Source organism: Odocoileus virginianus, chromosome 16 (assembly GCF_023699985.2).
Source record: "Odocoileus virginianus isolate 20LAN1187 ecotype Illinois chromosome 16, Ovbor_1.2, whole genome shotgun sequence".
NCBI classification, from domain to species: Eukaryota; Metazoa; Chordata; class Mammalia; order Artiodactyla; family Cervidae; genus Odocoileus; species Odocoileus virginianus.
The window spans coordinates 60,986,985-61,014,732 of record NC_069689.1 but is presented as its reverse complement, the minus strand read 5'-3'; the positions used below and the strand labels follow the sequence as shown (position 1 = coordinate 61,014,732).

General features: G+C 50.9%; 2 long non-coding RNA genes across 6 annotated transcripts in view; both read left to right on the top strand.

The window, feature by feature from the left end:
* The window catches only part of LOC139038762 (uncharacterized), a 71,604-nt gene that overhangs the window by 15,358 nt on the left and 28,498 nt on the right, over window positions 1-27,748 (top strand). The window lies entirely within an intron of this gene.
* On the top strand, window positions 1,340-18,259 carry LOC139038761 (uncharacterized). Of its 5 annotated transcripts, none has more exons than XR_011491925.1 (4): window positions 1,340-1,986; window positions 2,604-2,689; window positions 8,470-11,284; window positions 12,623-18,259. It is a non-coding gene; the product is annotated as an uncharacterized lncRNA (long non-coding RNA). The 5 variants fall into 5 exon arrangements; XR_011491923.1 differs by having other exon boundaries at window positions 8,470-11,322; XR_011491924.1 differs by lacking the exon at window positions 12,623-18,259 and adding an exon at window positions 11,854-12,511 and having other exon boundaries at window positions 8,470-11,322.

Sequence of the window (27,748 nt, the reverse complement as noted above, 5' to 3'; positions counted from 1 at the left end):
ATATCAATATCAGGGACTGGAGAGGCCCATTTAATGTCATGTGCCTAAGGTACAGTTGTGGCACCTTTAAGTCCCCGTGTTGGATAAACGACAGAGTCACTGGTATCCAAGGCCTCTCTCTACTCTTAACAGTCTTGGACTTCCATCTGGGTTCGTGGCTTTCTCACCATGACACTCTCTCCATGATGGGTAGTCATTCTCTAACTTAACTCTGCACAGTGTAATTTTACCAGGGCCCGTTGCCAGCCCCCAGGAACAAAGGAGAAGCTCAGGAAGAGTGTGACAGGTCCACTCTGAGGCAGTTAGGCACTTTAGGCAGATAGGTCAGTTTCCTTCATGGTTCCTGGCTTATCTTGGAAGTGAAGAATGGGCTATTGAATTTTATTAAGCCTCATTCTCTTCCCTGCTGGAAAGGAAGTACAATTTTGAAGGGATAGGTGGGGATCTTAAAACTTCTAGTGAGTTACATGTTTTGAAAAATGATTTTTTTTCTTTAAACTTTACCTCTCTTTTGAAACGTGGGGAAACCATCTTATTCCGGTGCCACAAGGAAATACATACCCAGGAAGTGACCAAGAAAACCCTTACATCTCTCTCTAGATGAAACATTCATCTGTTTCTCTTTCTAGGAGAAATTCCCCAGGGAAATTAGAGAACAAGATGCTTTGAAGCCAATTCCAGTGTCTTTTTTTTTTTTTTTTTTTTTAACCACAGTGTTCCATATGTAATATGTTGGCTGATGGCCTGGGCACTAGGGACAGCCTAAATTCAAAGCCATTTACCAGCTATGTGTGACCTTGGACACATGTCTTGGAGCCTGAGTGTCTTCAGCTGTAAAGTGGAGATAATAACAGTGCCATCCTGCTACCTCTGTTGTGAGAGTTTAATGAACTAACACATGTAGAAGAGCCCAACAATATCTTGCATGCAGTAAGCACTCAGTTAGTGTTAGCCAAGGTGGTTAACCTGGTAGCTCATCGAATAAGCAATCTGCCTTCTCTGGTAGCTCGGCAGGTAGAAAATCTGCCTGCAATGCAGGAGACCCCGGTTCAATTCCTGGGTTGGGAAGATCCCAGGAGAAGGAAACAGCTACCCACTCAAGGTGGTTAATCTTAGAGTGTTCAGAACATATTTGTTGAGTAGATGCGTGCATCCTTTATTTTGTTTGCATTTAGGATAAGCTGTAGGAACATAAAATCTTCCCGGAATCTTCTCGTGTGTAACTTTGGCGGAAGGCGGGGCTGGGGTCAGGGTTGATAGACGGTGGTTGGAGGAACCCCTAGCTAAAAAAAAAAAAAAGAAAGCAAGCTTTCCAGTTTCCGCCGGCGGTGCGCGCTCAGGTCGTGACCGAGGGCGCCAGCAGGGGGAGCCCGAGTCGCCGCAGCATGGCGGGTTCCTGCAAGAATTACTCTTGATCGAGCACCCACTGTGCGCTGGGCACATGTCAGTGCCGCAGCTGTCGGATAGCCGGGAAACTGGGGGCTCAGGGAGAGCCGTGAGGCGCCTTACTTGGAAAGAACTCTGACGTGGAGGGAAGATTTCTTGAGCGCGAGGGTCCCGGGTTTGGGTCCTGCACCGGCGTGAGCCAGGGAAGCCCAGTTGGTGGTGAGCCGCGCTGGTGCAGGGCCGCCGTGCGCTCTGCTTCACCGCTGCGCCGTCAGCACCCAGCTCGGACGGAGGAGGCACCCTGTACTTCTCGCTTAAAGTCTCGGGGAGGCTCTGTGGCCTGGGAGGCGTGGGCGCCAGGGCCTCCTTCCGGGCAGTTTGGATGTGAAAACCGTATCCTTCCCCCAGCCCTTCAGGCCATCCCTGCGCAGACCCGCGAGGGGGTAAAACCTGAGCCCCCTTGGCACCAGGCGGGGCTGCCACGTGCGATCTGGCCTTGACTGTGACATTCTGCGTTCCACTTCCTGCCGCGCTGTTTTCTCCGCCGCTACCCTGCGGTGGCGGTCCGCAGCTGAGAGAAGAGCTAATTCGGGAGTCCTGGTATGTATATATGCATATCTATCTACGTAATAGTTGTTTTCAAAGGTATTTTAAAATATCAGAGCTGCTGACAATCCATCATCGCGGCTAATTAAAAACCAGTTTGACTCTGGTCTTTGAAAATGCGGACGTCAGACATTGAGAAACGAATGACCGAAGATGGTTTTCTTCTCTCCCCACCGCAGGAGGGTTCTCCAATCCCAGGATCTCCTGCCCCGAGGGTTGAGGATGAGGTCTGGCACCGGAATCTGAAGTAGGGGTGGGAGCGGGGGACCCGTCTGGGAGGCCTCTACTCAGCTTCCTGCCCGTCAAGGGGCCCAAGGAAAGAGCCAGAGACTCCGCGCAGGTGTGGGCTGCCTCGCCAGCCCTAGGAGCTCCTCGCCCATGCCTTTTGCCCCGCCGCTCCACCGACTCGTCTGGAGCCTGGCTCCTGCCCTCTCAGGGATTCCAAGAGACCTTGAGTTGGAGTGGTGGAGCCACTCGTTTCCATTGATAAACCCTTTGGGGTGGGAATGTGGGTTCCTTTGGGGCATCTGTAAATCCTGGACGCATTGTTGCATTTTTTTCTAATTTAATCCTCATGCTCACCTAAGGAGTCTTTTTCTCCTCATTTAAAGCTGAAGGAGCAGTCGTTCCCAAGGTTCCTTTAGAAGTTCCTGAAATGAGGTGCTGGAGCCCCTGGAAGTGAGGAGAGGCACTTAAGGTAACTCTGGCTCAGGATGGACATTTCCTTTCATCTCGGGTCTTGGTCAGAGGAGTCAGAGCAGGATCCCAGACAGGCTAGGTCACCTCCAGGGCCTTACTTTTCCCATCTGTACAATGAGTGTGAACATGTCTGCCCAGTCCTTAATGGAGGTCACAGAGATCTCGAGAGATACTAGGAAATGAACTAGTTGGGGTGAGGAAAGTCTCCCTTAATTCTGAGATTCTCCTCAGGCATTTTGTTTTCTGGAGGGCACCCACATTTTAATGAGTCCTTGGGGCTGTGGTAAAAGGCTTACTTTATCTCAGTGACTCCTGATAGCAGCCCCCTGGGAGGAACCACGTTCATCCCATTTCACAGTTGGGCAAACTGAGGCTGAGAGCAGTAAAATGAAAAGGGACTTACCCAAGGTCACCTAGTGAGTGAGCAAAAAGAGAAGGAGCTGGAGTTTAAGTGAGGTCTCAGTCTGGCCACCTTCTCACACCAAGATCCCTACTCCTAGCCACCTCCCCACTTCCGTATCCACCTCATTTTCTCCTGGGGGCAGGGTGGTTCTAAGGTTGAGACACTTAAGCCCTGGTCCTTTTGGAGACTGGCAGGCCTAAAGACTAAGCTCTCTCAAAGTGTGGGGAGGCTCCTAGAGGACTTCTGGGCCTCACTCCAGAGGGAAGGGAAGGAGAAAGGGGGAAGTGGGTGGCCAGATGACCGTGTGGACTTGGGCAGTGGCAGACCAGCCTGAAGAGCCAGACTGATTCAGGGTTAGCAGTGTGGGGCCATTCCAGATGCCCAGGTTGGCTCCCGCTGTAGTTTGCCAGTAAACCTAAGGCTAGAGTGTGACTCTCTGCTCCCTTATCCCTCAGGAAAGCTCAGAGATAGCGTCCCTGTGGGGACCCAAAACCCAGAGTTCATTTCAGAGAGGGAAATCTTGCAGTCCCTCTTGTCTTCCCTGATCCCGCAAGATTGTGTCTTTGTGATCGCCTGAGTCAGAACAGCAAGGTCTCTTGGGTCTGCTGACCCCAAGTGGTGCACCCCAACTCCACGAAAAGGAATTCTGCCAATCTCCAAATAAGAAAACCAAACCAGGTCAAACACATTGAGAGAAACTAGATTTGGTCAGATCCCAGCAAGGGGAAGGGCAGGAATGGGATCCCTAACTCTTGCCATTTCATCCTGGAGAAACTGCTATTGGAGGGAGAAAATGTCCACCGTGCCTGAAACAATTCAGACTGATTGTCCAACTCTCAGAGAAGCAGTTAGTTATCCAGAGCAGCAGCATGACATAGTGGTGTAGGAGACCAGGAACTGCCTGGGGAAACACCCCAGATTAGGTTTCCAACAGCTCCTTCCCTCAAGGGAAGATTTGGCTTCATTTTAAATTCTCAGAAGTCAGGGAAATGAACTCTGAGCCTGTGCAGACATTCCAGCCAGCCCCATCCACTGGTGCCCAGAGTCCGTGAGTAGTGGACTCGTTGGCCCTCACAGCAGCCTTGTGGTGTGAGGAGTGACTGTTATCACCTCCATTTTAGAGTGTAGTAAACGGAGGCTTCCAAAGGAATGATGTTTGCCTAAGTCCAGTTCAGGCCCACTTCCCCTAGCCACCGGCCTCAACGTAGGGCGCTGGGAGAGGACTGAACCCCGAGGCTCCCAGTTCTGAGATGGGGCAGGAGCTGTCCACCCAGTGGTGCTGAAACACAGACCGCCTCTGCCGGGTGCACCCACAGCGTGAGCTGGTTCAGCCACACCCTAGCCCGCCTTCCAGCCTCTGAGACCGGCTCCTCCTTGGGGAATTGAGGTGGGGGATTCTTCATGTAAGGAAGGTAATGCACGCCATTATCATCCTGCCACCAAACCTCAATAGCTACCTAATGGGTCCCACTGCTTCCAGTTTTGCCCCCTCGATTCATTCCCCACTCAGTACCCAGGGAAGTGTTTTTAAGAGGCAAATCTCATCATACTTAAAGCCTTCCAATGGTCTCCCATATAATTCAAAGTAAAACTTAAATGTTCTTGCTACAGCCAAGAGACCTCTCATTTCTTTCAATATTCTAACCGCTGCCTACTTCTCCCACCTTAAACACCTATGAGGATACTGGAGATAGGTCAGAATTGGCTTATTGCTCATTTATTTTGAAGACAAAACTGCCATGATTTGCTGAGGGACTGGAGGTGGGGTGTGAGAGAAACAGTGGAATCAAGGATGATCACAGGGATTTAATCTGATCTCCTGAAAGGATAAGGCTTCTATTTCCTGAACTGAGATGACAGAAAGAGGAGCAGAACCTGGGGGATGAGGATATCAGCTTGAGATCAAACCAGTAAATCCTAAAGGAAATCAGTCCCAGCCCTCAATATTCATTGGAAGGACTGATGCTGAAACTCCAATACTCTGGCCACCTGATACAAAGAGCCACTCATTGGGAAAGATCCTAATGCTAGGAAAGATTGAAGGCAAAAGAGGAAGGGGGTGGCAGAGGATGAGATGGTTAGATAACATCACCAACTTGATGGGTGTGAATTTGAGCAAACTCCAGGAGAAACTGGAGGACAGAGGAGCCTGGCGTGCTGCAGTTCATGGGGTCGCAAAAAGCTGGACACGGCTGAGTGACTGAACAACAACATACCAGCTTGGGAATTTCCTGGTGGTCCAGTGGATCCCACACTTTTACTGACAAAGGCCTGGGTTCAGTCCCTGGTCAGTGATCTAAGATTCCACAACCCACAAGCGGTGCCACTGGGGGGAAAAAAAAGATAGCTTGACTCTGGACATGTTAAGTATGAGAGGCCTATCAGATAATTGAGTGGGGGAAAGGAACCATGGGCAACTGGACTTATAGACATGGCATTCAGGGGAGAGGTCCAGGCTGGAATTTTAAATCTGGAAGTTGTTACTTTATAGATCTTATTTAAAACTACAAGGCAAGATGAGAATACTAGGGAGTGAATGTAGAAAGAAAAAAAATTGTTCTAGGAGCTGAACACTGGGATACTTTGATTTTGAGAGGAGAAAGATGAGAATCAGCAAAAGAAACCAAAAGGGGGAGTCTTTGAGTAGGAGGAGAATGAGAAAGTGCTATCCTTGAGGTCTGGGAAATAATACCTTAAGAAGGAAAGAGAGATTGAAAGTGTCTATATACTGACAGGCCAAGTACAATGACTGAGAACTGACCCTTGGATATATCCCCAAAGAGATCCTTTTTGAGAAATGGGGGTCTAAGTTGGTGAGCAGGGGGAAGACCAGGGGAGTAAGAGGAAATGGTAGCTGGCGCTGACATGACCAGACAGGCTAAGGAGGAGGGAAATGGAGCTGGCAGAGAGGCCAAAGGGCACGAACCCCAAGAGGTGGTAAAACCCTGGGCTAAATATTTTCAGCCAGGTAAGTGTCCCATTGGCAGACCATGTCCTCACCTTCTATATGCCTCTAAAATCAGCTCAGAACCTGTCTAAACCTTAGTAAAACATTCAGGGCACACATGTTTGGGGGAGTTTTCATTTCCCTCTTCTTTTTTATTTGAAGTCAAGATCCTAGCTGATGAAATGGTTTGACATCCAACCTTCTGGGATCAGAGCTTCACAGCTCTTTAACCTCATAAAGACCAGATTGGGGTGGGCACTGGGAGCATCAGGGCATATTCTTTCTTCTCTCCAACCTGTGAATCTGAGTCTGAGTGGCCTTGGACCACATACCCTTTGGCAGGCCCCATGCCCAGACCTGAGGCTCTCCAAGCCACCTTTCTCGCTCAGCCTCCCTTTGGGAGGCTGTAGACATCTCTTTTTGCCTTATTTTCAAGTTGGGAAATAAACAATGCTCCCAGATGTGGTCAGGCTTTGTTTGGTCTCTTATTTAGGCAGATGGTAGCAGGTTTTTCTCTCTGGCACCCTGGGCTCAGTGAGAGCCCCCAGAATTTAGGGTTGCAATGATCCCTGAGCAGCATTAATGAACAGCCCTGAGAAGCAGAGGTGGCCTGTCTCACTCAGAGCTCATTTTCAGAATGATGGCTGTGACTGTCTACTGAGGGCGCGTGATGCCCTGAGTCTCAAGTACCAAAGACGGAGACAAGGACCAACCTCATACTCTTGGTACCTGGGTGCAGAAGTGGAGCAGATGGATTCAAGTGGGTTCCCTTGGGTGTTCCTCGGCCTCCATAGCCTCCCTTGAGTGGCTCTGTGTCCCCTCCTGAAGTCATAAGAGAACTGCAGAGCCAGACCAAGTGCAGGTCCCAGGCCCCATGGGGTGTGTGTGTGTGTGTCTTTCTGGAGCTGCCACCATTGCAACTGAGAGACTGGACCTCTGGGTACCCCCTGCCCACTCAGCCCCCTTATGAACCACATGTCCTGGCATGATGCCCCCAAGACTGCCCCTTGTCCCATAAAACACCCAAATGCAGGCTAAACCTAGTAATACAAGTGTGGTATGAGCACCGATGGTATGCCTCTGTGTGTGGCCTTGGGCAAGTTACTGCCTGTCTTCAGGTCTCAGTTTTTTTTTTTTTTTTTTAATTTAGCTGCACCGAGTCTTAGTTATTGCATGTGGGATCTAATTGCCTGATCAGGGATCAAACCCTGCGCCCAGTCTAGGGAGCACAGAGTCTTAGCCACTGGACCACCAGGGAAGTCCCAGGTCTCAGTTTTCTCATCTGTCAAATGAGGGCAGAAGAACTAATTAGAACCTATAACCTTTTCCCGTCTCACAGACTCAAGGGTAGCCCCAGCTTGCCGCCTGCCGCACATGTAAGGCTACTGTACCTGCAGGTCAGGCCCCACTTTAGCCCTGGACAGCAGACTTCCTTTTCCTTCTCCAGCCTGTGTCTGAAGGCACAGCCTTTCCTGTCTGTCCTGCTCACCCCTTCCTCTCTGACCCCGGAAGTCTCTAGAGAGGAGGTAATCATCTAACTAAATGAAGATGAGGGAAAAAATGGCATTCCAAGTCTGGGCCCAGGGGTAGAGTCACGGAAGCAAGGCTGATTTAGAGAAGGCCAGTGGTCCAGAGTAGCTCGGATGAAGGGTCAGTGGGAAGTAATGAAGATGGATCCGGCAGGACTTTACAACCCATGATCATACATTTGGAGCTCCTGTTAAAGATAGCAGGGAGACACTGTCTTTAGGATTTAGACATGATCAGAAATTTCAGTTTAGAAATATTACTCGGGGTGGTGTGAAGAACTTGAAGGTTTGTGGCAAAGCCTGGGTTGTCTCTATTTACCCCTGCATGCCCCAAAGGAAGACTGCATTTTCAGCCTGTCTTGGGGTTAGGTATAGACATGTGATTGAATTTTGGCTAATTGGGTGTAAGCAGAAGTATCCTGGGCACCTTCCAGGGAATGTTCCTGGTGGGAGGGAAAGTGCCTATTAACCGCTACAGCTTCCTTCTGGCTGGAATGTGCCTCAGTGGATGGGTCTCTGGACCTGCTCTGGTTAGGCTGACAGAAGCATGTTTAGGGGCAAGGCCAGGGCCAGATGGTGGCTCTCATCTTTGGTCAACAGCTATATTGTGCTTTTCCAGTGTGTTCTCCCATAGCTGCCTGAGCCTTCCACCCACCCACCCGAAAACTGGTGACAGTGGAGCCATCTCCACGGCTTCCTTTTTCCCCGTGTTCCCGACTGTTAGCCCTCTCCTGGAGGAGGTCTTTCTCAGGGCCATTGCCACATTTGGACAGCTGAGACCACTTAATTCACTTGGTGAAACAGTAACAGCTAATTTTCACTGAACACTTACTATGGGCAGGCACCGGGCTTGGGGCTTTGCACAGATGATCACATTTATTATCTCTTGACCTTCATAGGATCTTGCTTCTGAAATCACACCAGGGGAAAGACAACAGGAAGGTTCTGATGGAGTCGGGAGTCATTACTGAACAGAACTGATGAGGCTGTTCAGGCTGCAACCCCCTGACCCAGTTGAATCACCATTCCTCTTCTAGATGAGGAATCAAGCTCAGAGATGTGAACCAAGTGGCTCAAGATCACACCTCTGGAAAGCAGTAGACAGGAAACCTCAGATATTTACTGTGCTCAAGAGAAGCAGGTGACCCTGTGAACTTCATCTCCAGCGGGGGATTCCAAAGGGTGGCTCTAGAGTCTATGTTTACATCTCAGCTCTGCCACTTACTGGCTGAGTCTCTCTGTGCCTCCGTTTCCTCATCTGGAAAGAGGTGGGTAGTCACAATGCAACCCTCATAGGATTACTCTGAAGAGATAATGCAGGGCTTCCCTGGTGGTCCAGTGGTTGAGAATCTGCCTGTCAGTGCAGAGGACACGGGTTCAATCCCTCGTCTGGGAAGATCCCACATACCATGGAACAACTAAGCCCGTGATCCACCACAACTGAAGCCCGCACACCCAGAGTCCATGCTCCGCAACAAGAGAAGCCACCGCAAGGAGAAGCCTATGCACCGCAAGGAGAAGCCTATGCACCGCAAGGAAGAGCAGCCCCCCACCCCACAACGAGGGAAAGCCCATGTACAGCAAGGAAGACCCAGAACAGCCAAAAATAAATAAGTAAATCTTTCAGAAGAGAGATAATGCAAATTACTTAGCACTGTAGCTCTTATCACTTCTATGATTATTATTATTACTAGTATTATCACGGATCTAAGCCGCTCCCCTGACCTTGCAGGTAGAATCAGGAAACAGACAGGAAAGCCAGGGCTGAGAACTTTCTGCCGCATCACCTGCGCCGGAGGCCAAAGGACGGAGGAGGGGCCGCGTGACTGCCTGGGCTGGCGGGCAATTTACTGGAGAAGTTCATTTGGTGACTCTGCTCGGAGTTAATTAAAGATGGCCGCTAGGGGTCATTGCCATGGTGACAATTAGGCCTGGAAGGAGCCTCATTAAGGTGCGGTTTTAACAAGGCTTGTTGTTTTTAACATGAGATCTCCTGAAAGAGGAGTCTTCAGGCCGCTTCCCCTTCTGCCTTTCTGTGTTTCCGATCCATTGCCGAAGAACCTCTGAGGGCAAGCAAGACAGAATTCTCGGGTTCAGTCCCTTGAGAAAATCAACAGGTTTCTTTTCCCTGGTTCTGCTCTGCATCTGAAAGGCGGTCAGGGTGGCTGAGGTTTAAGGAGGGAGGGGAGGGTAGAGGCCGTGAGGCCTGAGCAGAAGGTGAAGAAGGAGGATTTTCTTTAAAATGGAGCTGGAAGCCTTTCCAGGAACTTAGAAAAGTGAGGGAGGTTGGTGTGGATGGAAACGGTGGTGGAGGAGCTCCAAGTTTGTTTCTTCAGAGTTGGGAGAGGGAGGGAAGGAAGGAAGAAGGAAGGAAGACTTCACTTTAAAAAAATTATATTATTGTTATTTTAAAATATATTTATTTATTTATGTGGCTACGCTGGGTCTTAGTTGCGGCACATGGAGTCTTTTAGTTTCAGCGTGAGGCGTCTTCAGTTGGGGCGTGTGAAAACAAACCCTTAGTTGTGGCACGTGGGGTCTAGTTCCCTGACTAGGGGTGGACCCCGAGCCCCCTTCTCTGTGGGCTCAGAGCCTTACCCACTGGACCACCAGTGAGGTCCCAGGCAGGCCTCACTTAATTCTGAGCACTTAAAAAATGTATGTATTTTTTATTTCCGTAGTAATATATATGTTTGGGGCTTCCTAGGTGGTGCTAGTGGTAAAGAACTCTCCTGCCAATACAGGAGATGTCAGACGTGGGTTCAATCCGTGGATGGAGAATATCCCCTGGAGGAGGGCATGGCCACCCACTCTAGTATTCTTGCTTAGAGAATCCCCCTGGACAGAGAAGCTGGGCTGGCTGCAGTCCACATAGAGTCAGACATGACTGAAGCGATTTAGCAGCATATATGCTTATTGAGAAACATTGGAACTTTCAGAAAAGCACAAAAAAGAAAATATCCCCTGCAGTCCTGCCCCCAGACTTAATAACTGTTAATGTTTCTGGTAAGATGAGTTGAGCAGAGGCAACAGGGAGCTGAACTGAGGGAAGCAGGAGGGGGAGGCATATTTTTATATTTATCCCCTTTTCTACTGTTTGAATTTTTATCAGGAGAATGTCAAATAAAACTAAGTTAAAATAGCACAGTGCAACACTTTGCTATACATTGAGATACAGTGTACATTTTTCTCTACAAAAATAGGAGTCGTACCTACGATTTTGAAATCTAAATTTATCATTTTGGATAACAAGGTATCTTGGATGTTTATCTAGGATGTTATGTTTTCTTCCTGATTTTTTTTAAAGCACATTGTAAAATATACCATCTGTACAAAGGGTAGACAGAAAAGGTAAGTTTCCTACCTGGTTCCCCAGCCCTTGGTTCCCCACTCCAGAGACAACTACTGACACCAGTTTCCTTTGTATCTGTTCAGAGACATTCTAGGGCTTCCCTGGTGGCTCAGATGGTAAAGAATCCACCTGTAATGCAGGAGACCTGGGTTCAATCCCTGGGTGAGGAAGACCCCTTGGAGAAGGAAAAGACAACCTACTCCAGTGTTCTTACCTGGAGAATTCCTTGGACAGAGCAGCCTGGCGAGCTACAGCCCATGGGGTCACAAAGAGTCCCAACACCACTGAGCGACCAGCAGTGGTGCGGTCAAGGGGAGGCCGTGGACTGGGAGGCCGAGGAGCCGAGGAGCCGAGGAGCCGAGGTTGGTCCCAGTGCTGCAGCTAACTGCATACCCTGGAGGTATGGAATGGAGGCAGGTCCCACAAGGCTCCCATTGTGCATCCCTTCCCTCCACTTATCAAACCTATTAACATGCACTCACATTGAATATAATTTATTTTATGAGTAAATTGGCTGGTTAGCACTAGTTCCATTCTACAGACACCTAAATATTTGTTCATTTGTATGTTGTAGTTTTCTTTTAAAAAGCAATACTTTGGGGGTTATCCTGCTGGTCCAGTGTTTAAGACTTCACCTTCCAATGCAGGGCGTATGAGTTCGATCCCTGGTCAGGGGGCTAAGATCCCATAAGACGCGTGGTCAGAAAACCAAAACAGAAAAACAAAAAGAAGCCATATTATAACATGTTCAATAAAGACTTAAAAAAAAAAGCAGTATATTCTTTTCATGCCCCCCCCCCTTTTTTGTAGCTACATAAAAGCCGATAAACTGAACTCTGTGCCTGTTGCCAAGCTGGAGACCCCAGCTTGCACTCACCCCCACACCCACGCCCCCAGCCTGACCCAGGCCTCCTCCTCCATCTCTCATCAGGTCCAGTGCACAGTCTTCTGCCGTGCTCTCTGCCTCCAGTCTCTGTCTCTGCAACTTGTCCTACTCAACAAAGCCAAAGTGATCTTTTTTAAAAATTAATTCACTCATTCATTTTGGTTGTGCTGGGTCTTCATTGTTGTTCGTGCTTTTCTCTAGTTGTGGCAAGCAGGGGGCAACTCTCTGGTTGTGGTGCTGGGGCTTCTCATTGCAGTGGCTTCTCTTATTGCTGGGCATGGACTCTAGGCAACTACTGAAGCCCAGGAGCTTCAGTAGGAGCTTCAGTCTTTGCAGTTCCTGGGCTCTAGAGCACTGGCTCAATAGTTGTGGTGCACAGGCTTAGTTGCTCCAAGGCATGTGGGCTCTTCCCAGACCAGGGATTAAACCTGGGTCTCTTTCATTGGCAAGTGGATTCTTCACCACTGAGCCACCAGGGAAGCCCCATGATCTTTTGTTTTTAATTATAAAGACTTTATAATCTTCAATTTAATAATTTTTATTTTTCAGAAAAGTGATTCATTCACATGGCTCAAAATTCAATACTAATAAACACAGAGAAGATTTCCATCCCACCCCTGTGCCCAGCCCCCAGTCTTACTCCCAGGAGAAACTAATGTCTATCATTGTTGTGTATCTTTTGGATAAATTCTGTGAATACTCAGGAGTGTATGTGTGCATATTCTTTAAATTTGCAGCCAATTCTTAAAAAAAAAATAACAGCTGGATACTTTTCTAAGTGTACCTCCAACCAGACCTTTTTCTGGCTTCCTAGAGTCCCACCTGGTAAAGCCCAAACTCTTTAGGCTGGGATTAAAAGCACTTGGTGTTGCAGAAGACTCTTGAGTTCCTTGGACAGCAAGAAGATCCAACCAGTCAACCCTAAAGGAAATTAGTCCTGAATATTCATTGGAAAGACTGATGCTGAAGCTGAAACTCCAATGCTTTGGCCACCTGATGGGAAGAACTGCCTTATTTGAAAAGACCCTGATGCTGGGAAAGATCGAAGGCGGGAGGAGAAGGAGACAACGAAGGATGAGACGGTTGGATGGCATCACCAACTCAATGGACATGAGTTTGGGTAAACTCCGGGAGTTGGTGATGGACAGGGAGGCCTGGCGTGCTCCAGTCCATGGGGTCGCAAAGAGTCGGACACGACTGAGCGACTGAACTGAATTGAACTGAAATGAAAAGCACTCAGCGACCAGTCCCTCTGCTGACCGCTCCCCTACGCCCTCGATCACCTCCAGGCCTGTGCACCCCTCTGTCTCCTTCCCCTGCTCCCGGCTCTCCCTGCTGTTCCTCAGGGCTGTTTCCCTGGTTACACTGCACGATCTGACTGGCGATGTCGCTCCTGCCTATGTGCGCAGACAGCGCCCGCCACTGGCACCGTCACTGCCTCCTTGTGAGTCTCCCCCGCCAGCGTGTGCGATGCTCCGGGACAAGAGGCGGTGCCTTACTCATCCGGATCCCCCAGATCCGGGCACGAGGCCTGACACAGAGAAGGTGCTCCCTCCGCCAGCGTCGCCCGGGGGGTTCGGAAGGGGTGATAGGTGGGGATCGCTTTGCTACAGCGGCACCTCGTGGTAAACCTCGGAAGTGCAGCAGGAAAGGGACCTTGGGGCTAGGGGCGGGGGTTTCCCTGGCTTCGGGGGTCCTCTCTGGTCCAAGTCTGGGGCGCTCTCTCGCCCATCCACTCCAGACCCCACCTTGCCCAACGGCGGTGCTCAACCTGGGCCGAACCGGGTGGGCAAGTGACCCACCTTTTCATTATGGGGTTTGTTGTCCGCTAAGGAGCTCTGCATACCCCATGATCATTGGTTTGGGGCACTTAGCAGAGAGGGAAGGAGAGAGAAGGAGGGAAAGAGAGGAGGGAGGGGGAAGTCTGTGTATGGTGTAGTTGTCTGTTTCAGGGTGTAGCTAGCATATAGGCCGAGCGGATACTTAACACCACTCCTCCTCTATAGAACAAAATTATGAGCAGTAACGACCATCAAATGAATAACAATGAATAAATGGCAGGCAGCCAAAATTTTCTTTTGACTGAATTTTGTATATAAATTCATGTCATTTCAAAAATAAAATTAAAAATGCAATAATCATTATAGTACAAAAAGGGAAAAGTAGATACATATTTCTTAAATTATATTTTTTTTAAAGAGGGAAATATATACCTATATATTGGTCTATCTCAATAATGAATACAATTACCTTAGAATTAAATCAGAATAAAAGACTAACAATTTTAAACGAAGAAACTAATTCTAAACAGACTGTTCAAATTCAGTAAAATATTTCCTATAACATTGAAAATTCACACTTTCCTAACAAAACTATTATAGTCTCACACAGACATTTTGATTCATTGTTTTAAACACTAACAAAATGGAGAAATTCAAATCTGTTTCTACAACTTCGCCATCACAGAGCCTAGGGCTTGGAGACATGAACTGCACCTGAAAACAGTTGATTCCAAACCCCAGTTGATTCCAAACCCCAGAACTGAATGAGGGGTCAACTGTGTTGTGTGGATCTGGGACTTGTTGGGATTAACTTCCATACAGAACACAGAACTAGTTAATTAAAATGCTGACTTGAAGCTTGCTGCTGTGGCTGCTTAGTCACTTCAGTCATGTCTAACTCTGTGCGACCCCACGGACTGCAGCCCGCCAGGCTCCTCTGTCCGTGGGATTCTCCAGGCAAGAATACTGGAGTGGGTGGCCATGCCCTCCTGCAGGGGATCTCCCCAACCCAGGGACTGAACCCGAGTCTTCTGCATTGCAGGCAGATTCTTTACTGCTGAGCCAGCAGGGAAGCCCGACTTGAAGCCTGCATATTTATTATAAGAGCCGACAGGTTGAGGCACAAAAGGACACGTGTTACATGATTCCACTTACAGGAGAAACTGAGAATAGGCAATTCATAGGAACAGGAAGTAGAAAGAGATTACCAGGGGCTGGGGGAGGGGGAATGGAAGTTGTTTAATGGGTGCAAGGTTTCTGATGGGGATGATGAAAAAGTTCTGGAAATAGTGGTGATGGTTATACAACGTTGTGAGTGCACTCAATGCCATCGAAGTGTTCACTTAAAAATGGTTAAAATAGTCACGATAAAAAATAACAAATGGTTCATTCAATGTTTTGTATATTTTCAGTTCAGTCCTCAGTCATATCTGACTCTTTGCGACCCCATGGACTGCAGCACGCCAGGCCTCTCTGTCTATCACCAACTCCCGGAGCTTGCTCAAACTCGTGTCCTTTGAGTCAGTGATACCATCCAACCATCTCATCTTCTGTTGTCCCCTTCTCCTCCAGCCTTCAATCTTTCCCAGCATCAGGGTCATTTCCAAGGAGTCAGTTCTTCACATCAGGTGGTCAAAGTATTGGAGTTTCAGCTTCAGCATCAGTCCTTCCAATGAATATTCAGGACTGATTTCCTTTAGGATTGACTGGTTGGATCTCATTGCAGTCCAAGGGACTCTCAAGAGTCTTCTCCAACACCACAGTTGTTTTTCTTCCACAGCTATTTGTACATTTTACCACAACAAAAATCACCTGAAAAAAATCCAACAGGTTAGAATTAACAAAATAGTTTGGGGAGGGGAAAGGAATATCTTATCACTGACATGGTTAAAGAATTGCCAGTGCAAGGTGGGAAAAAGCAGACCTGAAGGTGTGTTTTCACTATTGTCTTCAAATTCTCTGCAGACAAGGTGTTTGCCTGCCCCCAGGCAAATCCATCCCTTGGGACACCACTGGGGTGTTTATCTTTGTGGGTCCAAGGTGTGATTGTCCCTATTTTGTGTCTGAGTCCGTAAGGTGTTTGTCTTTAGGCTTCCAGTGTGTGTGTGAGTCTATTTATGTCTCTTTGTGTGTATGCTTGTGTGCCTGTCCACAATGAAATGATCAGGCACCCATCACAGTGCCTCTGATGAAGATCCAACAACTGTCACACACTGTGTGCTTGTTTGCGGGTGCTCATCTTTGCTTCTCCGGGGTTCTGTCGATGGTGAGGTCTTGGTATCGCTGCACCTGGGTGCACATGTGTGGTAGGCACATGGTGACTATCTCCATCTCTGCTATTTCTCCCTGGCCTGGGGGTGTGGGTGGGGGCGCCACAGTGGATGCGCTCATAGAGAAGACTGGTGGTGCCCCCTAGTTTTCCAGCTTAGGGTTTCCCCGGAGTTGGACTGATGGGGGAGGGAACCCCACAGCCTGGTTTTCCTAAAAAGTCACGCCAAAAAGCCTCTGACATTTTGTCTGAGACTGTCTATACCTAGTGACTCCCAGTCCTTCCACAGTCCCAGCTAGCCCTGCACTTGCTCATCCATGGATCCAAGTGGGGCTGTCAGGAGTGGACAGCAAGCCCTGGCAGTGACCGAGCCCTCTGCAGATCACCTCGGTCCACCCCTTACACGCAGCTGGGGCATGAGTCCTTAGAGAAAATAGTCTGGGAGCCATATGGGACTGCAGTCTTGGGTCTGGAGACCCGCTCCATGCCCCTCCCCGGGGCCCATCCATTACCTCCACCTCGCTAGGTCTGCGCTCCACTACCTTCACAGCTTCCCAGATGGAGCTTGTCGTAAACAGCCCACCTGCCAATGCAAGAGACATAAGAGATGTGGGTTTGATCCCTGGGTCTGGAAGATCCCCTGGAGAAGAAAATGGCAACTCACTCCAGTATTCTTGCCTGTAAAATTCCATGAACAGAGGAGTCTGGCAGGCTACAGTCCATGGAGTGGCAGAGTCAGATGCGACTGAGGCAACTTAGGAAGCACCTTCAAAGCAGGCACAGTAGCTCCAGTTGGAATCTCTCCCTCCAAACAGCCCTGAGCATGCTTCAATGGAAGCCCCTTTCAAGGCCAACAGGATGAGCCTTGTGAAAGGCCTTCAGAGCCCTGATGAATAGGTAGGGGTGTGTGGGGGCTAGAGGCAGTGAGCCAGGCAGGCCTGGGGATCCCGTAGCTTTAGAGTCAGGAGGGAGCAGACAACTCACAAAGATGGGGGCTCACTTCCCTTTGCAGCTCCGAGGTTCCCAAGCTGGGGGGATGGGAAGCCCTGGCTTTCTAAACAGAGGTCAGCCCCTTGCTGCTGATGCTCTTTTGGGAGCCTTTGCTTTGGCCAACGGGGAAGAAAGGCTCCTTCTCTCTGGGTGGTGGCAGGCCTGGCACGGGGCTGCCTGGGAAACAGAGTCCAGTGTCTGGCTGCAATGGGCATTCAGAAGCTCAGGGCCTGGCAGCTCTGCCAGCTGCCGGGAAAGGGGGGCATTGCCCCATCCTCACAGGGGCTAACAGGGCCTTCCCTCCCCTGCTCTTGGGGGCCCAGTGGCCTCCCTGCTCCCAGGTACACCGGGACCAGGGGTGGCCACCAACACTTAGTTCTGAGGGAGAGAGGCCTGGGGGAGTGGGCTGGGACTCCTGATTGGCATTCAAGTGCTCAGGGGTGGGGAGGAAGTGTTCTGGATCCAGGACCACCCTCTGAGCTACAAGATGGCCTGACTTGGGGCTGAGGGTACGTGTGGACCCCAAACAGCCGGGCCATAGGGCCTCTCCGATGCTCCTGGGACCCCAGTCCCCATCAGCATTGTCTGGCACCACTCTGAAATTCTGCCTGCAAACTCCCAAGCTAGTGAGAAGCCACTGAAATCCTTCATGAATCCAGAGCTCTGTGAAGGGCAGTCCTACATGCACTCGTGAGTTTAGGAAACCCACTTCCCGATGGGGGAGACGCTGCAGCAGCCACAGGATGGCTTGTGTGGATCCTGTGCCCTTGATGGAGACAGCTTTACTGGGAGCTCTGCCTTTGGGGAGTGAACAAAGCTGATGAAGTGTCTTCCATCCATTAAAAAACAGGTGGCTCTGAACTTTCCTGGTGGTCAATATGGTTATGAATCTGCCCTGCAATGCAGGGGACGTGAGTTTGATCCCTGGGTGGGGAACCAAGATCTCACCTGCCATGGAGCAGCTAAACCCTTGTGCCGTTAACTACTGAACCCGTGTTCCACAACGAGAGAGTCCATGCACCTCAACAAAAGAGAATCTAGAAAGATGGTACTGATGGACCTATTTGCAGGACAGCAATAGAGACACAGACATAGAGAAAGATGTGTGGACACAGCAGGGGGGAAGGAGAGGATGGGACAAATGGAGAGGGTAGCATGGAAATGTATATACTACCGTATGTAAAATAGATAGCCGATAGGAATGTTCTGCGTGACTCAGGGAGCTCAAACTGCTGCTATGTGACAACCTAGAGGTCTGGGATGAGGTGGGAGGTGGGAGGGAGGCTCAAGATGGAGGGGACAGATGTGTACCTGTGGCTGATTCATCTTGTTGCACAACAGGAACCAACACAACATTGTAAAGCAATTATCCTCCAATTAAAAATAAACATTTTTAAAAAGGCCAGGTGAATACTGTAGAAGGAGCCCTATTTGCCTATCACTTTCACCCGGATATACAACATTTGTTACTAAGATCATTGGAAGCCTTAGTCTGAGCACTACTTTTGCTGGTTTTTGGTTTTTTTCCCACTGGTCCATATCCTTTTATTACAATCCTGTTCTGTGTTCCAGAACGAATGGCTATTTAACACACAACCCAAAGCACTCTGAAAACTGATCTCAACTTCTCATTCCTTTCTCAGTACATTGAACCAAAAGGAAAAAAAAAAAACTTCAAAAAAATTGGATACAACTTTTCTAGAACTCATAACCATTCCACATTCAAACAGGGCCTAAGAAATATTAGCTGCCATTTATAGAGCATATTCCATGTGTTGGGGCCTGACACCCATCATCTCACGTAATGCACGTCCCATCCTACAAGCAGTATTTCTGTTTAGAGATGGGTTATGAAGCCCATTGAGATCACAAAGCCAGAGCTGCGGAGCCTGGGCAGGCTGCATCTTGAATCCGCACACTTGCGCGGTGCTTCCCATAGTCCCAGATCCCCAGCGTGACATTCCTATGTGAGAACTCAGCTGGCCAAGGATGTGGCTCTTGCAGATGTGACTGACCGGTGGGGAGGATGGCTCAGAAGAGGGGCTGTCTCTAAGCCTCCTGTTTGCAAACCAGCAGTCCCTTGGGGGGTCCATCCCTCATCAGTGGCCTACAGGCCTTTCTGAAGCCCTCCCTCAGCCCTCATCAGTCACCGGTTCCACTCAGTGTCTTAGGTAAGATAAGAAGGCAGCATTTCAGCTCCCCCACTCACTCCTGGTGAGGACTCTTCGGGTACTTTCCAGGCTCCCTGGCCAGAGTGTGTGTGGGGTGTTCCTCCCAGCACAGCTGCCCAGGCTGTAGGGGGCTGGGGCCCAGCTGGCCCCCCGGGTGGGGTGGTGAGGTGGGGGGAGGATGCCTGGGTGGGCGGCAAGTGAGAGCTGGCTTCCTGGGGCCTCCTCGGATGCTGAGCAGCATGGCCACTTCCGAAGGCCCCTTTGTTTGCCCCTTTATCCAGAAGAGTGGCTGCGATTGTATAGGGTACAAAGCCCCTGTGGGCCCTGACTTCCCACCCCTGCCTGTGGCCCAGCAGGAAGAGGGTTTCCCAGGCTCTCGTGAGTCAGCCGGAGACCCAGACCTATTTCTGGGTCCAAGACCTGTTCATTCATCTAGCCTGCATCAGCTCCCTGCCGCCCCCACCCCGAGTCCCTGCCATTCACACCAGCCAGGGGCTCCCTGCTCCTCCAGGGCTCATATCTGCACACACAGCATAACCAGTTCCTGCGCTAAACGCTGGGGGAGATTCCAGGAAGATGCTTTCTCCGTTCACCTGCTGCAAAGCATTTTTGGAGGTTTGCTGAGATGCAGGCAGCCAAGGATGCACTGGGTGTGGGCCTCCCGGAGGGGTAGCTGGAACGTGGGGTGGGGTAGGGAAGTGGGCAGAGCGCCTGTCTGTGGGGCCCTGCACCCACCATGAACACATGCGCGGCTGCCCTGGGCCAGGGGAGGAACAGTGAAGAAAGGAAGAGGACAGCAGGAGATCGTGACCTCCGCCTCCACCCCCTCCTGAGCCCTTTAAGCCCTGTAGACTGAGCCCGGCCCCATGGTATGGCGTTCAGTGCTCCCAGTGGTACCCCTTCCTGCAGACAACTAAGCCTGAAAGAACGAAGTGACTTTCTCAAGGACTCATGGCTCAAAAGAGACATTTAAGGCCATGGGTCTCTGATCCTTAAACTGTTAGTCACTCAGTCATGTCCGACTCTTTGTGACCCTTGGACTGTAGCCCACCAGGCTCCTCTGTCCATTGGATTCTCCAGGCAAGAATACTGGAGTGGGTTGCCATGACCTTCTCCAGGGGCTCTTCCTGACCCAGGGATCGAACCTGGGTCTCCTGCATTGCAGGTGGATTCTTTACCATTTGAGTCACCAGGGAAATTTAACCAAAATTCAGGAAAGTGAGCAGGAGTGCCAACCAGGGGAGGAAGCACATAGCCATGGCCAAAGAGCCTGATCTGGGACTGGCTGCTTTGGCCACCTATCTGCCCAGACTGCCCAGTCTCAGCTATCCCCTGGGAGTGACCACCTTTGCCTAGTGGGAAGGTTCTGGTCCTTCCAGGAAAGAGTCAGAAAAACTCTTTATCCTTGTTTGATCTGTTGCCTCTCGGTCTGCCCCCTGGCCTCCAAGGAAAGGACGGGGGACTGTCCTGGGCACATGCACACATCCTGAGTGCACTGCGGAGGAAATAACAGCTTGCCTATGAACCAGTGGCTCTCAGTCCAGTTGCTCAGTCGTGTCCGACTCTTGTGCAATCCTGTGCTGTGCAGCACGCCAGGCTTCCCTGTCCATCACCAGCTCCTGGAGCTTGCCCAAACTCATGTCCTTCGAGTCAGTGATGCCATCCAACCATCTCATGTCATCTGCTTTCCTCTAGGCCAGGGTAGGCAGAGACTCAAGGGATCAGACTCTTGACCTCAGCCTCTAGGAAGAACCCGCTCTGCCCCACCTCCCACAAGCTGGAAACCCTTTAGGTATCCTGGGAACTAACTCATTCTTGGTCTCCTCTGCAGAGAGGGGAGCAGCCCAGCTGAAACTTCCTTCTCATTCCCCCTCCCTCTCCCCTCCCCCTCTCTCCTCTTTCCTCTGCCCTCCCTTCTACTCTCCTACCTTTCTTTCCCCCTGCTTCTCATCCCTTTCTTCCTCTCCTTTCCTTTCCCCCTTTCCACCCCCTCTTCCTCATCCCCTCTCTCCCACTCTTTTCCTCTCCTCCCCCTCTCCTCCCACCTCCAAACCTCCCCAGGGACCCAGGACTTGAAGTTCATAAATAATGCAGTCAGCACCGCCTCCCCCTCATCAATCCAGAATGCCCACAAACTGTAAAGCTCATACCAGAAGGAGGCCTTGGATTTCTTCTCCTCCAAGCCTCTCATTTTATGTACAGCCCAGAGAGGGAAAGCAATTTGCCCAAGGTCACAAAGCCCAGTGCACTAAAGTACTATGTGGCCCCACTTGTCCATGGGAATAAAAAGAGTCATCCTGGGACTTCCTTGGTGGCACAGTGGATAAGAATCTGCCTGCCAATGCAGGGGACACGGGTTCAGTCTCCAATCTGGGAAGATTCCATGTACCTTGGAGCAACTAAGCCCATGAACCACAATTACTGAGCCAGAGTGCTGCAACTCTTGAAGCCCGTGCACCTAGAACCTGTGCTCAAGAGAAGCCACCGCAATGAGAAGCCTGCACACGGTAACTGGAGAGCGGCCCCTCTCTCCATAACTAGAGAAAGGCCGGAGTGCAGCAATAAAGGCCCAGCACGACCAAAAATATATAAATAATTTAAAGAGAAAAAGAATCATAGTGCCATTTATCAAGCACCCATGAAATACTAGGTCCTGTGCTAGGTATTTATATCTATTGCATGATAGCAACCCTGTAGAATAGATATCACTATTTCCTTTTAATATTTTGCACCAGGGAACTGAGAAGTCCAATGACTTGTCCAAGGTCACACAGCTAGGAAGTGGAAGAGCAGGGATTCAAGCCAGGTCGGCTCAAGCTCTGACCATCCATGAGGTCTTCTAGGATCACCTGCTCCAGCTCTCTCCTGCTCTGGGCTCTTTGGTCACTGACACTCCCAGAGATTGTTGAGTTTAAGCAGGGGCCCCTATGTTACGCCAGACCTCCCTCTGCCAGCCCAGTCCTGCGGCCCCATCACACACCTGGCCCCTGTCTGAGGTCCTGCTATCAGTTCAGCCCAAGGACTCTGTCCTACCTGCCTGGGGGCCTGCAAATGAGGGCAGAGGAGCATCCCGGGAGTCCGGGGTGGGGGCCTGGAGCACCTCCCCTTCCATCTGTCCACCCAGCCAGGAGCCCTCCCTCTGAGATGTCACATGAATTCAGCGTTGGCAGAAGCCCAGGGCCGAGGTGGGAGTGTAGCCACAGCTGTGGGGATGAGGCGGGGAAGGAGGGAGGCAGGCAGCCAGGGACATCCCCAGCCGCTGGCTGCCCCTTGGAGGAGAAGGGGGCCTGTTAGATGTGGGAGGACCAAGAGCTACCCCCGACGAGTGGAGGGGCCAGCCCCAAAGAGGGCCTGACCCCAGCTGAGCCAGCGAGGGCAGAAAGAAGGGTTTAGGGGTGAGGTAGTGCAGGTTCTTGCTCTTCACAGCTGTTCCCTGCATTCATAGGTCACAGGCCTCTGGGTGTGTGGAATTAAGAGATCCAGGCAGCAGGGAGCCCCTGTCACTGGACTGCTGATGGGTGCAGAAGACAAGGAAGAACACTGGTCCATTTGACAGATGAGGAAACTGAGGCTCAGATAAGGGAAGGGAATTTTGTGGGTTCCAACATGAGACTACAGGCACTCAGGGCTCTTGGTTCTTGGGGGAAAAGTTTCAGGGAGAGCCACCAGGGGATCCCTTCCTTGTCCCAAATGGGGTCACCAGACCCAAGAGGGCTCAGAGTCTAGAGGAGGCTATCAGGAGACTGGGGGCAGGAGTTCCCTGGTGGTGCAGTGGTTGAGAATCTGCCTTGCAATGCAGGGGATGCGGGTTCAACCCTTGATCAGGAAACTAAGACCCACATGCCTCAGAGGAATTAAGCCCTGCAACTCCTGAGCCCATGAGCCACAACTAGAGAGTCTGTGCCCCACAGTGAAGATTCCGCATGACCAAACGGAGATCCCACGTGTCACAACTAAGACCGGATGCAGCCAAATAAATTCATTAATTAAAAAAAAAAAATAGGAGACTGGGGGCAACTTTTCCCTAGAACAGGGTCTCAGGTTCAAACGCTCATGAGGGTCCCTGCAGCAGTAGAGCTAACCTGGTGTCTCCATTTGAATTAAAAAAGAGGACCCCTTCCGCTAACACACCCAGACTTTCTGCACCTCAGAGCTGGGTGCTCCTGCTAACCTGGCCCCTCGCCACTCTCCTCTCTTCCCTTCTGAACATCACCTCTCTCCCCTGCGTTTCCTCCCTCCCCTACCCTCCCATTCTGAGCTCAGCTGTGCCCATATACCCCTGCCCCCAGAAGTCCAGACTCCCCTGCAGGGCTCACAGGAGTGGCTCCTCTTAGGAGCTATCTTGCCCTCCCTCCATGTGCCCCTGTTCCAGCCGCCCTGAGCTGCGGGGAACCTCGACATCTGCTGCTTCTGGCCAGAACTCCATTCTTCCTTCTTGGCCTGGACTGTTTCTGGGCACTCACTGGGCTTAGAGCTCACTTCTTTGAGGAGGACTTTGAGGCCCCGGTGACTGGGTTAGCTGCCCCTCCTGCCCAAGGGGCTCCAGGTCCTTCTGAAACTAGCGCTGGTTCCTAGCCTTGTCAGATGTGTGAGTCTCATCCTGTGAGCCTCTGGGCTACATCTGTAAAACGGACTTGTGCTCCTGCCCTGGTTCCCCGTATCCCAGTTGGAGGGGTTCAGTCAAGATCCTTGAAGTGCACGTGCTTTGAAAATGGGACAGCTTCTTGCAAACAGAAAACAGAGTTTGGGGTTAATAAAAGCTACTGGCCCAGCATCTTCCCTGGTGGTCCAGTGGCTTAGACTCTGCGCTCCCAATGCTGCGGACCTGAGTTTGGTCCCTGGTCAGGGAACTAGATCCCACATGCCCTAACTAACAGTTTGCCTGCTTCGATGAAGATTGAAAGTCACGAATATTGTAACTAAGGCCTGGCACAGCCAAACAAATAAATTTTTTAAAAAGCCACTTACCTTTCTCTGGCTCCTGCTGCCCTCTCATCCAGGGTCTGGAGCTCCCCAGACTGCTGGAGACAGGGGTGTTTGGACTATCTTGGGGTCATCAGCTCCTGCTCTTTGCCGGGTCCCCTACATCTTTGTGAGAGTGAGCTGACAGCCTACCAGGAGACGTAGGCTAATGCTTTCTAGGCCCTGCGAGGCCTCTTGGAGGTCCGTGCCTGACAGCAGGGAGGGTCAGTTTCCCCACTGTGTAGATAACAACCTGTCTTAGGGCTTGTCTTGAAGACCAAGGTGGAAGTGGGTTTAAAATCCAGCCTGCACCAAATGCCTGAGCTGTGTGCCCTGCATCTTCCCAGAGGGGGCGCCTTTTCCTAATTTTCGCACAAGACTTGTCTGGGCTAGCAGCTGGGATGGGGTGCAGGTCACATCAGGGGAGAGGCAGCCTGGCATCTGAAGCCCACCAGGACTCCCTGGGGCTGGAGCCCTTTTCAAGGCGTGGGTATTCAGCAGGTCTCCAAGGCAGAGGGGAAGGGTCTGCGTGCCCAATGTTCCACAAGGAGCCTGGGTCAGTGCTGTGTGTGGAGGTGCCGCAGGTAGGCCCTGGGCTGTGATCCACGATCCCCACGTGGTCCGAGCATCACCCGCAGGGGTGGCTTCCGGATGCCAGGCTCTCCTCTCCATCCTCCAACTCTCCTCTCTTAGAAAGAACGAAACAGATAATGAAGTTCTTTTTTCCATCTCATTTGCCATTTCCTGGTCTAAGTAAGGAGTGTCAAGAGAGTGACAAGCTAAAAGCTGCTGATTACTGTGGCTTTAAGGCAGCGACCAGTGAAAGGAGCCAACATCAGGAATAATGTGGTCCAGCCGGTTTTGGGTGCCCAACCCTGCAATTAATCAGCATTGGAGTTGGGAGTGGGGAGTGGCTGGAGAAGATGGGCGAGGGTCTGTGTTTGTATCCCCAGGAGGTGGGGAACCCGGCAATTAAAGGGACAGACACTCTCCCTCTCCCGGGTGGTGATGGGGCCTGAGGATGGAGGAGGCAGGGGCCAAGTTAGAATCATAATGAAACCAGTTTGGGTATTTTGAATTCAAACCCATATTGCAAGTCTGTGGCTTGGGTCTCCCCCAACCTTCCCCCAGAAATCCCTGGGATTATCATTCTATCCGATTTAGTGGCTTGCCCTCTGGGGGTCTAAATGTTAGACAGCTGAGGCTGATGGACACACACACACACACACTCAGAGGCATTTAATCAGTCTGGCAGGAGGGTCTGTTTGCAGAAGTGATTTCATTTATTTTATTCCCACTAGCAAGCAGGCTTGGCAGGGAATAAGCCTGTCCTCTGGGTAGGCTGGTAAACTCTGTGACTTGTTTGCAAGGTTATTTTAAACGTATGGTGTCCTAGGAATAAGGCGAGCTTGGGGCCTAGATCCAGCTCACATTTATCCTTCTGGACTCACCTGAGTTATTAACTTTGATGGCACTGGTGTTATCAGGTATGTGATCGCCTGGATTCAGGTTTCTGGGATTCCTGTAGGTCGTCCTGCACTCGTGGAGCCCCTTTAGTTTCTTTTTTAAAGAAAAGTTATTTTTAAATTTATTTTTACCTTTGGCCACGCTGGGTCTTCGTTGCTGCCCTCGGGCTTTCTCTAGTCGTGGCAAGCCAGGGCTGCTCTCTAGTTGAGTTGCACGGGCTCCTCATTGCAGTGGCTTCTCTTGTTGGGGAGCACAGGCCTCAGTAGTTGTGGCTCATGGGCTTGAGTTGCCCTGTGGCATGTGTAGTCTTCCGAACCAGGGACTGCACCCATGTACCCTGCATTGGTAGGTGGAGTCTTTACCCCTGGACCACCTGGGAAGTCTGAGTTTCTCAGGCTGTTTTCTGGGATTCAGGAGCTGCCAGTGACGGCTCATGAGGTGGCTTGAATCTGGACCTCAGGCTGAGCAGCAGGGCCCTCGCCAGCGGCGGGATTGTGCCCAGGCTTCAAGGCGGCCAGAATGAGGAAATGTCCAGATCCCTTATCCCGTGGGAACCTCTGGGGCCATGATGCGGTGGGTGGAGTGGGGGTGGAGCCTTGATCTCTTGCTCTTTTAGCCCCCTGAGGATCATGAAATTAATCCACTGAAGAGGTTGGGTTGTTTTTATCTCACTCCCAACTACTCCCCCCCACCCCCCCAACCCCATGGCCCGCCGGTCTCCTTTGTGCACCCTGTGGGCTGAGAGACCAGACAGGACTAAAACCCACAGGGGGGTCAGAGGGGAGGGCCTGGCAATTAACCTCACATCCGGAGCAGGGTGGGGTCAGGGGTCATTGGAGGAGGGGGGAGGGGCTGACCACCAGCTGCCAGGCCCAGGAGGAGGCCTCCAGAGGCACCCACAGGTGGGATTCCAGCCAGACCAGAGCTGCAAAGAGAGAGGACCGGAGGTTCTTGCTCTCAAACCAACCCTGTACCCTCCCCCAGACCCCCAGGCAAGCATCTTTCTCATTTGGCTCCCACTGCACGCAGGGCCCATCCTGTCCCCGGCCAGACTTCTTCCAGGGCTGGGACCCTGCCCCCCACCCCATCCAGGAGCGGCAGCTGATTCTCCTCCCCCGCCCCTCCCCCCTCTCTACTTTCTGAGGAGAATAACCTGTGATAATTTTTTCTTCTTCTTTCTGGCAACTAATGGACTCCTTAAATAGCAAAAATTGCGGCCTGTAATTAAGATCTTGCTTTTTAAATGATTAATCATTGTAACCCCTTTGAGCAGCATCCTACTTTCCTCTCTTCTCACATTGAAATGCAGATCGTTGGCAGAGGGAGGGAGGTGCTCCCAAGCCACCGAGGAGCAATTAAACCTTCCCAGCTGTCACTCGTCCCGTCTGCCTCCCGGCCTGTCCAGACGCCACGGAGAGAGGGCAGGGCGTTGCTCAGAGTGCCAGAGCTCGCCAGTGGCCTGACTGGGGCCTCCCGGAGAGCATGCCTCCAAGCCTGACCCTGGGGTGGCAGCCCAGCTGCTGGGGTAGCTCTTGGAAATGCCCAGGAAGGCAGATAACACTTGCCGAACACTTCCAAATGTGCTCAGCTCTTTAGTAACAAGATCTAATTCAATGTTCACGCTAGCCACCTGAGAGAGAGGGGAAGGTGGCCCATTTCTACAAAGCGCCAACATTTATCAGCCCAAGGGTTTTCCAAGCCTTTTGTCCCTTTGACACCCACATGGACTGACCACATGATTTGAGGATGGTATATCATTAGAGCTAGGAGGAGACTTGGAACTCTGGTGTCCATAGCTGTCAACTTAAAAACAAACAAACAAAAAACTGGAAGGGCTTTTGGTGGTCCAGTGGTTGAGAGTCTTCCTGCCAATGCAGGGGACACACGTTCATTCCCTGCTCTGGGAAGATCCCACACGCCTCGGGGCAACAAACCTCCTTGTGCCACAGCTACTGAGCCAGTGCTCCAAAGCCCAAGAGCCACGACTACTGTACCCAGCAACTACTGAAGTTGCCGCGCCTAGAGCCTGTGCTCTGCAAAAAAAGAAGCCACCACAATGAGGATCCTGTACACCACAACTAGAGAGCAGCCCTTGCTCGCTGCAACTAGACAAAAGCCACACAGCAATGGAGACCCGGCACAGCCAAAACAGATAAATAAATAATCTTAAATTAAAAAAACCACAGGGAATTCCCTGATAATCCAGTAGTCAGGGCTCCATGCTTCCACTGCCAAAGGCATGGGTTTGATCCCTGGTCGGGGAACTAAGATCCCACAGGCCACGCAGCAAGGCCAAAAAA